Below are 16,340 nucleotides of genomic sequence, written 5' to 3'. Positions count from 1 at the left end.
GTCCTCTCGAGTTTTCAAAGGATGTGAGGCTTCCCGTCGCAATGAGGCGGAGAACTGGGTCTTTCTCTGTGGTCTCCACAGGGGATTCAGATATCCCTTCGTCTTGGGAGATGCAAGACGAGCCTGCATTCAATTCACTGCAGGGATATCCGGCCTTACTTCGAGTCAGAGCATCTCGGTGTACATTGCACTTGAGGCCACAAATTCAGGGTTCCACTCACATACCTCTAGCTGAGAGAAGCTTCCTCTTGAGGTGCTTGTGCAAAGTTGGTATTCCTCTTGAGTCTAAGCCAGGGACTAAGCTCTCATCTCGAGTTGATTTGGGGTCCTTGGAGCCCTTTCTTGTTGCTCCAGTGACCTCAGGATCCCTCTAGACTTGAGACACTGATCTTGGGTTTTCTCTGGAGTGCCATCAAGGAAATCAAGTCTCCTTTCATTTTTGATGTGGAATACGGAATTGCTCTGCACGCAGGGCAGGGGAATCGGGCCTCATCTCGCGGCGAGGGGGAAGTCTCATGGTTTTTCTCGAGTTGCGGCCGGAACCTGGGGTATATTCTCGAGTTACGACGGGGAGGTCCCTTCCAGACACGTGTTTGTTCAGCGACGTCAGGACTCCTGCCTAGGTGCGAGGGACACCTCGGGATTCTCCTCGAGTCTTGCATGGCAATTGGGACGTGTCTCCACGTGAGGCGGGAGACCCAGGGTCCCTTTCCAAGTGTCACAGTGATCCTGGGACCCCTATCCATTTTCAAGAAGAGTCAGGCATTGTCTCCTTTGTAAGCATTGATCTCTTCAGACCTCTCGAGTTTTCAAAGGATGTGAGGCCTCCGGTCGCGATGAGGCGGAGGAGTAGGTCTTTCTCTGTGGTCTCCACAGGGGATTCAGACAACCCTTCGTCTTGGGAGATGCAAGACGAGCCTGCATTCAATTCACTGCAGGGATATCCGGCCTTACTTCGAGTCAGAGCATCTCGGTGTGCATTCCACATGAGGCCACAAACTCAGGGTCCCTCTCACATACCTGTAGCTGAGAGAAGCCTCCTCTTGAGTTGCTTGTGGAAAGTTGGTATTCCTCTTGTGTCGAAGCCAGGGACTAAGCTCTCATCTCGAGTTGATTTGGGGTCCATGGAGCCCTTTCATTTTGCTCCAGTGACCTCAGGATCCCTCTAGACTTGAGACAGTGATCTTGGGTTTTCTCTGGAGTGTCATCAAGGAAATCAAGGCTCCTTTCACGTTTGATGTGGAAAACGGAATTGCTCTGCATGCAGTGCAGGGGAATCGGGCCTCATGTCGCGTCGAGGGGGAAGTCTCATGGTTTTTCTCGAGTTGCGGCCGGAACCTGGGGTATATTCTCGAGTTATGATGGGGAGGGCCCTTCCATACACGTGTTTGTTCAGCGACATCAGGACTCCTGCCTAGGTGCGACGGACACCTCGGGATTCTCCTCGAGTCTTGGCATGGCAATTGGGACGCGTCTCCACGTGAGGCGGGAGACCCAGGGTCCCTTTCCACGTGCCACAGGGATCCTGGGACTCCTATCCATTTTCAAGAGGAGTCAGGCATCGTCTCCTTTGGAAGCATTGATCTCCGCAGACCTCTCGAGTTTTCAAAGGATGTGAGGCCTCTCGTCGCGATGAGGCGGTGAACTCGGTCTTTCTCTGTGGTCTCCACAGGGAATTCAGATATCCCTTCTTCTTGGGAGATGCAAGACGAGCCTGCATTCAATTCACTGCAGGGATATCCGGCCTTACTTCGAGTCAGAGCATCTCCGTGTCCATTCCACTTGAGGCCACAAACTCAGTGGCCCACTCACATAGCTGTAGCTGAGAGAAGCCTCCTCTTGAGGTGCTTGTGGAAAGTTGGTATTCCTCTTGAGTCGAAGCCAGGGACTAAGCTCTCATCTCGAGTTGATTTGGGGTCCACGGAGCCATTTCATGTTGCTCCAGTGACCTCAGGATCCCTCTAGACTTGAGACAGTGATCTTGGGTTTTCTCTGGAGTGCCATCAAGGAAATCAAGGCTCCTTTCACGTTTGATGTGGAACACGGAATTGCTCTGCACGCAGGGCAGGGGAATCGGGCCTCATCTCGCGGCGAGGGGGAAATCTCATGGTTTTTCTCGAGTTGCGGTCGAATCCTGGGGTATATTCTCGAGTTACGACGGCGAGGGCCCTTCCAGACACGTGTTTGTTCAGCGACGTCAGGAAACCTGCCTAGGTGCGAGGGACACTTCTGGATTCTCCTCGAGTCTTGGCATGGCAATTGGGACGCGCCTCCACGTGAGGCGGGAGACCCAGGGTCCCTTTCCACGTGCCACAGGGATCCTGGGACTCCTATCCATTTTCAAGAGGAGTCAGGCATCGTCTCCTTTGGAAGCATTGATCTCCGCAGACCTCTCGAGTTTTCAAAGGATGTGAGGCCTCCGGTCGCGATGAGGCGGAGAACTAGGTCTTTCTCTGAGGCCTCCACAGGGGATTCAGACATCCCTTCATCTTGGGAGATGCAAGACGAGCCTGCATTCAATTCACTGCAGGGATATCCGGCGTTACTTCGAATCAGTGCATCTCGTTGTCCATTCCACATGAGGCCACAAACTCAGGGTCCCTGTCACATACCTGTAGCTGAGACAAGACTCCTCTTGAGGTGCTTGGGGAAAGTTGGAATTCCTCTTGATTCGAAGCCAGGGACTAAGCTTTCATCTCGAGTTGATTTGGGGTCCACGGAACCTTTTCTTGTTGCTACAGTGACCTCAGGATCCCTCTAGACTTGAGACAGTGATCTTGGGTTTTCTCTGGAGTGCCATCAAGGAAATCATGTCTCCTTTCACGTTTGATGTGGAACAATGAATTGCTCTGCATGCAGTGCAGGGGAATCGGGCCTCATTTCGCGGCGAGGGGGAATTCTCATGGTTTTTCTCCACTTGTGGCCGCAACCTGGGGTATATTCTCGAGTTACAATGGGGGGGGATCCTTCCAGACACGTGTTTCTTCAGGGAAGTCAGGACTACTGCCTAAGTGCGAGGGTCACCTCGGGATTCTCCTCGAGTCTTGGCATGGCAATTGGGACCCGTCTCCACGTGAGGCGGGAGACCCAGGGTCCCTTTCCAAATGCCACAGGGATCCTGGGACTCCTATCCATTTTCAAGAGGAGTCAGGTATCGTCTCTTTGGAAGCATTGATCTCCGCGGACCTCACGAGTTTTCAAAGGATGTGAGGCCTCCGGTCGCGATGAGGCAGAGAACTAGGTCTTTCTCTGTGGTCTCCACAGGGGATTCAGACATTCCTTCGTCTTGGGAGATGCAAGATGAGCCTGCATTAAATTCACTGCAGGGATATCCGGCCTTACTTCGAGTCAGAGCATCTCGGTGTCCATTCCACTTGAGGCCACAAACTCAGGGTCCCTCTCACATACCTGTAGCTGAGAGAAGCCTCCTCTTGAGGTGCTTGTGGAAAGTTGGTATTCCTCTTGACTCGAAGCCAGGGACTAAGCTCTCATCTCGAGTTGATTTGGGGTCCACGGAGCCCTTTCGTGTTGCTACAGTGACCTCAGGATCCCTCTAGACTTGAGACAGTGATCTTGGGTTTTCTCTGGAGTGCCATCAAGGAAATCAAGGCTCCTTTCACGTTTGATGTGGAACACGGAATTGCTCTGCACGCAGTGCAGGGGAATCGGGCCTCATCTCGGGGCGAGGGGGAAGTCTCATGGTTTTTCTCGAGTTGCGGCCAGAACCTGGGGTATATTCCCGAGTTACGACGGGGAGGGCCCTTCCAGACACTTGTTTGTTCAGCCACGTTAGGACTCCTGCCTAGGTGCGAGGGACACCTCGGGATTCTCCTCGAGTCTTGGCATGGCAATTGGGACCCGTCTCCACGTGAGGCGGGAGACCCAGTGTCCCTTTCCATGTGCCACAGGGATCCTTGGACTCCTATCCATTTTCAAGAGGAGTCAGGCATCGTCTCCTTTGGAAGCATTGATCTCCGCGGACCTCTCGAGTTTTCAAAGGATGTGAGGCCTCCTTTCGCGTTGAGGCGGAGGACTAGGTCTTTCTCTTTTGTCTCCACAGGGGATTCAGACAACCCTTCTTCTTGGGAGATGCAAGACGAGCCTGCTTTCAATTCACTGCAGGGATATCCGGCCTTACTTCGAGTCAGAGCATCTCGGTGTCCATTCCACTTGAGGCCACAAACTCAGGGTCCCTCTCACATACCTGTAGCTGAGAGAAGCCTCCTCTTGAGGTGCTTGTGGAAAGTTGGTATTCCTCTTGATTCAAAGCCAGGGACTAAGCTCTCATCTCGAGTTGATTTGGGGTCCGCGGAGCCCTTTCCTGTTGCTCCACTGACCTCAGGATCCCTCTAGACTTGAGACAGTGATCTTGGGTTTTCTCTGGAGTGCCATCAAGGAAATCAAGGCTCCTTTCACGTTTGATTTGGAACACGGAATTGCTCTGCACGCAGTGCAGGGGAATCGGGCCTCATCTCGCGGCGAGGGGGAAGTCTCATGGTTTTTCTCGAGTTGCGGCCGGAACCTGGGGTATATTCTCGAGTTACGACGGGAGGGCCCTTCCAGACACGTGTTTGTTCAGCGACTCAGGACTCCTGCCTAGGTGCGAGGGACACCTCGGGATTCTCCTCGAGTCTTGGCATGGCAATTGGGACGCGTCTCCACGTGAGGCGGGAGACCCAGGGTCCCTTTCCACGTGCCACAGGGATCCTTGCACTCCTATCCATTTTCAAGAGGAGTCAGGCATCGTCTCCTTTGGAAGCATTGATCTCTGCGGACCTCTCGAGTTTTCAAAGGATGTGGGCCTGCGGTCGTGATGAGGTGGAGGACTAAGTCTTTATCTGTCATTTCCACATGGGATTCAGAAATCCCTTAGTCTTGGAAAATGCAAGACGAGCCTGCATTCAATTCACTGCAGAGATATCCGGCCTTACTTCAAGTCAGAGCATCTCGGTGTCCATTCCACTTGAGGCCACAAACTCAGCGTCCCTCTCACATACCTGTAGCTGAGAGAAGCCTCCTCTTGAGGTGCTTGTGGAAAGTTGGTATTCCTCTTGAGTCGAAGCCAGGGACTAAGCTCTCATCTCGAGTTGATTTGAGGTACACGGTGCCCTTTCGTGTTGCTCCAGTGACCTCAGGATCCCTATAGACTTGAGACAGTGATCTTGGGTTTTCTCTGGAGTGCCATCAAGGAAATCAAGGCTCCTTTCACGTTTGATGTGGGACACGGAATTGCTCTGCATGCAGTGCAGGGGAATCGGGCCTCATCTCGCAACTAGGGGGAAGTCTCATGGTTTTTCTCGAGTTGCGGCCGGAACCTGGGATATATTCCCGAGTTACGACGGGGAGGGCCCTTCTAGACACGTGTTTATTCGGCGACGTCAGGACTCCTGCCTAGGTGCCAGGGACACCTCGGGATTCTCCACGAGTCTTGGCATGGCAATTGGGACGCGACTCCACGTGAGGCAGGAGACCCAGGGTCCCTTTCCACGTGCCACAGGGATCCTGGGACTCCTATCCATTTTCAAAAGGAGTCAGGCATCGTCTCCTTTGGAAGCATTGATCTCCGTGGACCTCTCGAGTTTTCAAAGGATGTGAGGCCTCCGGTCGCGATGAGGTGGAGGACTAGGTCTTTCTCTGTGGTCTCCACAGCGGATTCAGACATCCCTTCGTCTTGGGAGATGCAAGACGAGCCTGCCTTCAATTCACTGCAGGGATATCCGGCTTTACTTCGAGTCAGAGCATCTCCTGGTTCATTCCACTTGAGGCCACAAACTCAGGGTCCCTCTCACATACCTGTAGCTGAGAGAAGCCTCCTCTTGAGGTGCTTGTGGAAAGTTGGTATTCCTCTTGAGTCGAAGCCAGGGACTAAGCTCTCATCTCGAGTTGATTTGGGGTCCACGGAGAACTTTCGTGTTGCTCCAGTGACCTCAGGATCCCTCAAGACTTGAGACAGTCATCTTGGGTTTTCTCTGGAGTGCCATCAAGGAAATCAAGGCTCCTTTCACGTTTGATGTGGAACACGGAATTGCTCTGCATGCAGTGCAGGGGAAGCGGGCCTCATCTCGCGGCGAGGGGGAAGTCTCATGGTTTTTCTCGAGTTGCGGCCGAAACCTGCGGTATATTCTCGAGTTACGACGGGGAGGGCCCTTCCAGACACGTGATTGTTCAGCGACGTCAGGACCCCTACCTAGGTGCGAGGGACACCTCGGGATTCGCCTCGAGTCTTGGCATGGCAATTGGGATGCGTCTCCATGTGAGGCGGGAGACCCAGGGTCCCTTTGCACATGCCACAGGGATCCTGGGACTCCTATCGATTATCAAGAAGAGTCAGGCATCGTCTCCTTTGGAAGCATTGATCTCTGCAGACCTCTCGAGTTTTCAAAGGATGTGAGGCCTCCGGTCGCGATGAGGCGTAGGACTAGGTCTTTCTCTGTCGTCTCCACAGGGGATTCAGACATCCCTCGTCTTGGGAGATGCAAGAGTAGCCTGAATTCAATTCACTGTTGGGATATTCAGCCTTACTTCGAGTCAGAGCATCTCGGTGTCCATTCCACTTGAGGCCACAAACTCAGGGTCCCTCTCACATACCTGTAGCTGAGAGAAGCCTCCTCTTGAGGTGCTTGTGGAAAGTTGGTATTCCTCTTGAGTCGAAGCCAGGGACTAAGCTCTCATCTCGAGTTGATTTGGGGTCCATGGAGCCCTTTCGTGTTGCTCCCGTGACCTCAGGATCCCTCTAGACTTGAGACAGTGATCTTGGGTTTTCTCTGGAGTGCCATCAAGGAAATCAAGGCTCTTTTCACGTTTGATGTGGAACACGAAATTGCTCTGCACGCAGTGGAGTGGAATCGGGTCTCATCTCGCGGCGAGGGGGAAGTCTAATGGTTTTTCTCGAGTTGCGGCCGGAACCTGGGGTATATTCTCGAGTTACGACAGGGAGGGCCCTTCCAGACAGGTGTTTGTTCAGCGACGTCAGGACTCCTTCCTAAGTGCGAGGGACACCTCGGGATTCTCCTCGAGTCTTGGCATGGCAATTGGGACGCGTCTCGACGTAAGGTGTGAGACCCAGGGTCCCTTTCCAAGTGCCACAGGGATCCTGGGACTCCTATCCATTTTCAAGAGGAGTCAGGCATCGTCTCCTTTGGAAGCATTGATCTCCGCGGACCTCTCGAGTTTTCAAAAAATGTGAGGCCTCCGCTCGCGATGAGGCGGAGAATTATGTGTTTCCCTGTGGTCTCCACAGGGGATTCAGACATCCCTTCGTCTTGGGAGATGCAAGACGAGCCTGCATTCAATTCACTGCAGGGATATCCGGCCTTACTTCGAGTCAGAGCATCTCGGTGTCCATTCCACTTGAGGCCACAAACTCAGGGGCCCTCTCACATACCTGTAGCTGAGAGAAGCCTCCTCTTGAGGTGCTTGTGGAAACTTGGTATTCCTCTTGAGTCGAAGCCAGGGACTAAGCTCTCATCTCGAGTTGATTTGGGGTCCACGGAGCCCTTTCGTGTTGCTCCAGTGACCTCAGGATCCCTCTAGACTTGAGACAGTGATCTTGGGTTTTCTCTGGAGTGCCATCAAGGAAATCAAGGCTCCTTTCACGTTTGATGTGGAACACGGAATTGCTCTGCACGCAGTGCAAAGGAATCAGGCCTTATCTCGCGGCGATGGTGAAGTCTCATGGTTTTTCTAGAGTTGCGGCCAGAACCTAGGGTATATTCTCGAGTTACGACAGGGAGGGCCCTTCCAGACACGTGTTTGTTCAGCGACGTTAGGACTCCTGCCTAGGTGCGAGGGACACCTCGGGATTCTCCTCGAGTCTTGGCATGGCAATTGGGACGCGTCTCCAAGTGAGGCGGGAGACCCAGGTTCCCTTTCCACGTGCCACAGGGATCCTGGGACTCCTATCCATTTTCAAGAGGAGTCAGGCATCGTCTCCTTTGGAAGCATTGATCTCCACGGACCTCTCGAGTTTTCAAAGGATGTGAGGCCTCCGCTCGCGATGAGGCGGAGAATTATGTCTTTCCCTGTGGTCTCCACAGGGGATTCAGACATCCCTTCGTCTTGGGAAATGCAAGACGAGTCTGCATTCAATTCACTGCAGGGATATCCGGCCTTACTTCGAGTCAGAGCATCTCGGTGTCCATTCCACTTGAGGCCACAAACTCAGGGGCCCTCTCACATACCTGTAGCTGAGAGAAGCCTCCTCTTGAGGTGCTTGTGGAAAGTTGGTATTCCTCTTGAGTCGAAGCCAGGGACGAAGCTCTCATCTCGAGTTGATTTGGGGTCCACGGAGCCCTTTCGTGTTGCTCCAGTGACCTCAGGATCCCTCTAGACTTGAGACAGTGATCTTGGGATTTCTCTGGAGTGCCATCAAGGAAATCAAGGCTCCTTTCACTTTTGATGTCGAACACGGAATTGCTCTGCACGCAGTACAGGGGAATCGGGCCTCATCTCGCCGTGAGGGGGAAGTCTCATGGTTTTTCTCGAGTTGCGGCCGGCACCTGGGGTATATTCTCGAATTACGATGGAGACGGCCCTTCCAGACACGTGTTTGTTCAGCGACGTCAGGACTCCTGCCTAGGTGCGAGGGACACCTCGGGATTCTCCTCGAGTCTTGGCATGGCAATTGGGACGCGTCGCCACATGAGGCAGGAGACCCAGGGTCCCTTTCCACGTGCCACAGGGATCCTGGGACTCCTATCCATTTTCAAGAGGAGTCAGGCATCGTCTCCTTTGGAAGCATTGATTTCCGCAGACCTCTCGGATTTTCAAAGGATGTGAGGCCTCCGGTCGCCGTGAGGCGGAGAACTTGGTCTTTCTCTGCGGTGTCCACTGGAGATTCAGCCATCCCTTCATCTTTGGAGATGCAAGACGAGCCTGCATTCAATTCACTGCAGTGATATCCGGCCTTACTCCGAGTCAGAGCATCTCGGTGTCAATTCCACTTGAGGCCAAAAACTCAGGGTCCCTCTCACATACCTGTAGCTGAGAGAAGCCTCCTCTTGAGGTGCTTGTGGAAAGTTGGTATTCCTCTTGAGTCGAAGCCAGGGACTAAGCTCTCATCTCGTGTTGATTGGGGGTCCACGGAGCCATTTCGTGTTGCTCCAGTGACCTCAGGATCCCTCTAGACTTGATACAGTGATCTTACGTTTTCTCTGGAGTGCCATCAAGATAATCAAGGCTCCTTTCACGTTTGATGTGGAACACGGAATTGCTCTGCACGCAGTGCAGGGGAATCGGGCCTCATCTCGCGGCGAGGGGGAATTCTCATGGTTTTTCTCGAGTTGCAACCGAACTTGGGTTATATTCTCGAGTTACGACGGGGAGGGCCCTTCCAGACACGTGTTTGTTCAGTGACGTCTGGACTCCTGCCTAGGTGGGAGGGACACCTCGGGATTTTCCTCGAATCTTGGCATGGCAAATGAGACGTGTCTCCACGTTAGGCGTGAGACCCAGGGTCCCTTACCACGTGAAACAGGGATCCTGGGACTCCTATCCATTTTCAGGAGGAGTCAGGCTTCATCTCCTTCGGAAGTATTGATATCCGCGGACCTCTCGAGATTTCAAAGGATATGAGGCCTCCGGTTGCGTTGTGTTGGAGGAATAGGTCTTTCTCTGTGGTCTCCACAGGGGATTCAGACATCCCTTCGTCTTGGGAGATGCAAGACGATCCTGCATTCAATTCACTGCAGGGATATTCTGCCTTACTTCAGGTCAGAGCATCTCGGTGTCCATTCCATTTGAGGCCACAAACTCAGGGGCCCTCTCACATACCTGTAGCTGAGAGAAGCCTCCTCTTGAGGTGCTTGTGGAAAGTTGGTATTCCTCTTGTGTCGAAGCCAGGGACTAAGCTCTCATCTTGAGTTGATTTGGGGTCCATGCAGCCCTTTCATGTTGCTACAGTGACCTCAGGATCCCTCTAGACTTGAGACAGTGATCTTGGGTTTTCTCTGGAGTGCCATCAAGGAAATCAAGGTTCCTTTCATTTTTGATGTGGAACACGGAATTGCTCTGCACGCAGTGCAAGGGAATCGGGCCTCATCTCGCGGCGAGGGGGAAGTCTCATGGTTTTTCTCGAGTTGCGGCCGGAACCTGGGGTATATTCTCGAGTTACGACGGGGAGGGCCCTTCCAGACACGTGTTTGTTCAGCGTCGTCAGGACCCCTGCCTAGGTGCGAGGGACACCTCGGGATTCTCCTCGAGTCTTCGCATGGCAATTGGGATGCGTCTCCACGTGAGGCGGGAGACCCAGGGTCCCTTTCCACGTGCCACAGGGATCCTGGGACTCCTATCCAATTTCAAGAGGAGTCAGGCATCGTCTCCTTTGGAAGCATTGATCTCCGCAGACCTCTTGAATTTTCAAAGGATGTGAGGCCTCCGGTCGCGATGAGGCGGAGAACTAGGTCTTTCTCTGTGGTCTCCACAGGGGATTCAGACATCCCTTCGTCTTGGGAGATGCAAGACGACCCTGCATTCAATTCACTGCAGGGATATCCGGCCTTACTTCGAGTCAGAGCATCTCGGTGTCCATTCCACTTGATGCCACAAATTCAGGGTCCTTCTCACATACCTGTAGCTGAGAGAAGCCTCCTCTTGAGGGGCTTGTGGAAAGTTCATATTCCTCTTGAGTCGAAGCCAGGGACTAAGCTCTCATCTCGAGTTGATTTGGGGTCCACGGAACCGTTTCGTGTTGATCCAGTGACCTCAGGATCCCTCTAGACTTGAGACAGTGATCTTGGGTTTTCTCTGGAGTGCCATCAAGGAAATCAAGGATCCTTTCACGTTTGATGTGGAACACGGAATTGCTCTGCACGCAGTGCAAGGGAATCGGGCCTCATCTCGCGGCGAGGGGGAAGTCTCATGGTTTTCCTCGAGTTGCGGCTGGAACCTGGGGTATATTCTCGAGTTACGACGGGGAGGGCCCTTCCAGACACGTGTTTTTTCAGCGACGTCAGGACTGCTGCCTAGGTGCGAGGGACACCTCGGGATTCTCCTCGAGTCTTGGCATGGCAATTGGGAAGCGTCTACACGTGAGGCGGGAGACCCAGGGTCCCTTTCCACGTGCCACAGGAATCCTGGGACTCCTATCCATTTTCAAGAGGAGTCAGGCATCGTCTCCTTTGGAAGCATTGATCTCCCCGGACCTCTCGAGTTTTCAATGGATGTGAGGCCTCCGCTCGCGATAAGGCGGAGAATTAGGTCTTTCTCTGTGTTCTCCACAGGGGATTCAGACATCCCTTCGTCTTGGCAGATGCATGAGGAGCCTGCATTCAATTCACTGCAGGGATATCCGGCCTTACTTCGAGTCAGAGCATCTCGGTGTCCATTCCATTTGAGGCCAAAAACTCAGGGGCCCTCTCACATACCTGTAGCTGAGAGAAGCCTCCTCTCGAGTGCTTGTGGAAAGTTGGTATTCCTCTTGAGTCGAAGCCAGGGACTAAGCTCTCATTTCGAGATGATTTGGGTTCCACGGAGCCCTTTCGTGTTGCTACAGTGACCTCAGGATCCCTCTAGACTTCAGACAGTGATCTTGGGTTTTCTCTGGAGTGCCATCAAGGAAATCAAGGCTCCTTTCACGTTTGATGTGGAACACGGAATTGCTCTGCATTCAGTGCAGGGGAATCGGGCCTCAACTCGCGGCGAGGGGAAAATCTCTTGGTTTTTCTCGAGTTGCGGCCAGAACATTGGGTATATTCTCGAGTTACGACGGGGAGGGCCCTTCCAGACACGTGTTTGTTCAGCGACGTCTGGACTCCTGCCTAGGTGCGAGGGACACCTCGGGATTCTCCTCGAGTCTTCGCATGGCAATTGGGACGCGTCTCCACGTGAGGCGGGAGACCCAGGGTCCCTTTCCACGTGCCACAGGGATCCTGGGACTCCTATCCATTTTCAAGAGGAGTCAGGCATCTTCTCCTTTGGAAGCATTGATCTCCGCGGACCTCTCGAGTTTTCAAAGGATATGAGGCCTCGGCTCGCGATGAGGAGGAAAATTAGGTCTTTCTCTGTGGTCTCCACAGGGGATTCAGACATCCCTTCGTCTTGGGAGATGCAAGACGATCCTGCATTCAATTCACTGCAGGGATATTCGGCCTTACTTCAGGTCAGAGCATCTCGGTGTCCATTCCATTTGAGGCCAAAAACTCAGGGGCCCTCTCACATACCTGTAGCTGAGAGAAGCCTCCTCTCGAGTGCTTGTGGAAAGTTGGTATTCCTCTTGAGTCGAAGCCAGGGACTAAGCTCTCATTTCGAGATGATTTGGGTTCCACGGAGCCCTTTCGTGTTGCTACAGTGACCTCAGGATCCCTCTAGACTTCAGACAGTGATCTTGGGTTTTCTCTGGAGTGCCATCAAGGAAATCAAGGCTCCTTTCACGTTTGATGTGGAACACGGAATTGCTCTGCATTCAGTGCAGGGGAATCGGGCCTCAACTCGCGGCGAGGGGAAAATCTCTTGGTTTTTCTCGAGTTGCGGCCAGAACATTGGGTATATTCTCGAGTTACGACGGGGAGGGCCCTTCCAGACACGTGTTTGTTCAGCGACGTCTGGACTCCTGCCTAGGTGCGAGGGACACCTCGGGATTCTCCTCGAGTCTTCGCATGGCAATTGGGACGCGTCTCCACGTGAGGCGGGAGACCCAGGGTCCCTTTCCACGTGCCACAGGGATCCTGGGACTCCTATCCATTTTCAAGAGGAGTCAGGCATCTTCTCCTTTGGAAGCATTGATCTCCGCGGACCTCTCGAGTTTTCAAAGGATATGAGGCCTCGGCTCGCGATGAGGAGGAAAATTAGGTCTTTCTCTGTGGTCTCCACAGGGGATTCAGACATCCCTTCGTCTTGGGAGATGCAAGACGATCCTGCATTCAATTCACTGCAGGGATATTCGGCCTTACTTCAGGTCAGAGCATCTCGGTGTCCATTCCATTTGAGGCCACAAACTCAGGGGCCGTCTCACATACCTGTAGCTGAGAGAAGCCTCCTCTTGAGGTGCTTGTGGAAACTTGGTATTCCTCTTGAGTCGAAGCCAGGGACTAAGCTCTCATCTCGAGTTGATTTGGGGTCCACGGAGCCCTTTCTTGTTGCTCCAGTGACCTCAGGATTCCTCTAGACTTGAGACAGTGATCTTGGGTTTTCTCTGGAGTGCCATCAAGGAAATGAAGGCTCCTTTCAAGTTTGATGTGGAACACGGAATTGCTCTCCACACATTGCATGGGAATCGGGCCTCATCTCGCGGCAAGGGGGATGTCTCATGGTTTTTCTCAAGTTATGGTCGGAACCTAGGGTATATTCTCGAGTTACGACGGGGAGGGCCCTTCCAGACATGTGTTTGTTCAGCGACGTCAGGACTCCTGCCTAGGTGCGAGGGACACCTCGGGATTCTCCTCGAGTCTTGGCATGGCAATTGGGATGCGTCTCCACGTGAGGCGGGAGACCCAGGGTCCCTTTCCACGTGCCACAGGGATCCTGGGACTCCTATCCATTTTCAAGAAGAGTCAGGCATTGTCTCCTTTGGAAGCATTGATCTCCGCGGACCTCTCGAGTTTTCAAAGGATGTGAGGCCTCCTGTCTCGATGAGGTGGAGAACTAGGTCTTTCTCTGTGGTCTCCACAGGGGATTCAGACATCCCTTCGTCTTGGGAGATGCAAGACGAGCCTGCTTTCAATTCACTGCAGGGATATCCGGCCTTACTTCGAGTCAGAGCATCTCGGTGTCCATTCCACTTGAGGCCACAAACTCAGGGTCCCTCTCACATACCTGTAGCTGAGAGAAGCCTCCTCTTGAGGTGCTTGTGGAAATTGGTATTCCTCTTGAGTCGAAGCCAGGGACTAAGCTCTCATCTCGAGTTGATTTGGGGTCCACGGAGCCCTTTCTTGTTGCTCCAGTGACCTCAGGATCCCTCTAGACTTGAGACAGTGATCTTGGGTTTTCTCTGGAGTGCCATCAAGGAAATCAAGGCTCCTTACACCTTTGATGTGGAACACGGAATTGCTCTGCACGCACTGCAGGGGAATCGGGCCTCATCTCGCGGCGAGGGGGAAGTCTCATTGTTTTTCTCGAGCTGCGGCCGGAACCTGGGGTATATTCTCGAGTTACGACGGGGAGGGCCCTTCCAGACACGTGTTTGTTCAGCGACGTCAGGACTCCTGCCTAGGTGCGAGGGACACCTCGGGATTCTCCTCGAGTCTTCGCATGGCAATTGGGATGCGTCTCCACGTGAGGAGGGAGACCCAGGGTCCCTTTCCACGTGCCACAGGGATCCTGGGACTCCTACCCATTTTCAAGAGGAGTCAGGCATCGTCTCCTTTGGAAGCATTGATCTCCGCAGACATCTCGAGTTTTCAAAGGATGTGAGGCCTCCGGTCGCGATGAGGCGGAGGACTAGGACTTTCTCTGTGGTCTCCACAGGGGATTCAGACATCCCTTCGTCTTGGGAGATGCAAGACGAGCCTGCATTCAATTCACTGCAGGGATATCCGGCCTTGTTTCGAGTCAGAGCATCTCGGTGTCCATTCCACTTGAGGCCACAAACTCAGGGTCCCTCTCACATACCTGTAGCTGAGAGAAGCCTCCTCTTGAGGTGCTTATGGAAACTTGGTATTCCTCTTGAGTCGAAGCCAGGGACTAAGCTCTCATCACGAGTTGATTTGGGGTCCACGGAGCCCTTTGGTGTTGCTCCAGTGACCTCAGGATCCCTCGAGACTTGAGACAGTGATCTTGGGTTTTCTATGGAGTGCCATCAAGGAAATCAAGGCTCCTTTCACGTTTGATGTGGAACACGGAATTACTCTGCACGCAGTGCAGGGGAATTGGGCCTCATCTCGCGGTGAATGGGAAATCTCATGGTTTTTCTCGTGTTGCGGCCGGACCCTGGGATATATTCTCGAGTTACGACGGGGAGGGCCCTTCCAGACACGTGTTTGTTCAGCGACGTCAGGACTTCTGCCTAGGTGCGAGGGACACCTCGGGATTCTCCTCGAGTCTTGGCATGGCAATTGGCACGCCTCTCCACGTGAGGCGGGAGACCCAGGGTCCCTTTCCACGTGCCACAGGGATCCTGGGACTCCTATCCATTTTCAAGAAGAGTCAGGCATCGTCTCCTTTGGAAGCATTGGTCTCCGAGGACCTCTCGAGTTTTCAAAGGATGTGAGGCCTCCGGTCGCGATGAGGCGGAGGACTAGGTCTTTCTCTGTCGTCTTCACAGGGGATTCAGACATCCCTTCGTCTTGGGAGATGCAAGACGAGCCTGCATTCAATTCACTGTTGGGATATCCGGCCTTACTTCGAGTCAGAGCATCTCGGTGTCCATTCCACTTGAGTCCACAAAATCAGGGTCCCTCTCACATACCTGTAGCTGAGAGAAGGCTCCTCTTGAGGGGCTTGTGAAAAGTTGGTATTCCTCTTGAGTCGAAGCCAGGGACTAAGCTCTCATCTCGAGTTGATTTGGGGTCCACGGAGCCCTTTCGTGTTGCTCCAGTGACCTCAGGATCCCGCTAGACTTGAGACAGTGTTCTAGGGTTTTCTCTGGAGTGCCATCAAGGAAATCAAGGCTCCTTTCACGTTTGATGTGGAACACGGAATTGCTCTGCACGCAGTGCAGGGGAATCGGGCCTCATCTCGCGGCGAGGGGGAAGTTTCATGGTTTTTCTCGAATTGCGGCCAGATCCTGGGGTATAATCTCGAGTTTCGACGGGGAGGGCCCTTCCAGACACGTGTTTGTTCAGCGAAGTCAGGACTCCTGCCTAGGTGCGAGGGACACCTCGGGATTCTCCTCGAGTCTTGGCATGGAAATTGGGACGCGTCTCCACGTGAGGCGGGAGCCCCAGGGTCCCTTTCCACGTGCCAAAGGGATCCTGGGACTCCTATCCATTTTCAAGAAGAGTCAGGCATCGTCTCCTTTGGAAGTATTGACATCCACAGTTCTCTCGAGTTTTCAAAGGATGTGAGGCCTCCGGTCTCGATGAGGCGGAGGACTAGGTCTTTCTCTGTCGTCTTCACAGGGGATTCAGACATCACTTCATCTTGGGAGATGCAAGACGAGCCTGCATTCAATTCACTATTGGGATATCCGCCCTTACTTCGAGTCAGAGCATCTCGGTGTCCATTCCGCTTAAGGCCACAAACTCAGGGTCTCTCTCACATACTTGTAGCTGAGAGAAGCCTCCTCTTGAGGTGCTTGTGGAAAGTTGGTATTCCTCTTGAGTCGAAGCCAGGGACTAAGCTCTCATCTCGAGTTGATTTGGGGTCCACGGAGCCCTTTCGTGTTGTTCCAGTGACCTCAGGATCCCTCTAGACTTGAGACAGTGATCTTGGGTTTTCTCTGGAGTGCCATCAAGGAAATCAAGGCT

This window comes from Dama dama, chromosome 13 (genome assembly GCF_033118175.1).
Source record: "Dama dama isolate Ldn47 chromosome 13, ASM3311817v1, whole genome shotgun sequence".
Classification (NCBI taxonomy): domain Eukaryota; kingdom Metazoa; phylum Chordata; class Mammalia; order Artiodactyla; family Cervidae; genus Dama; species Dama dama.
Note: the sequence above shows the minus strand (reverse complement) of the source record.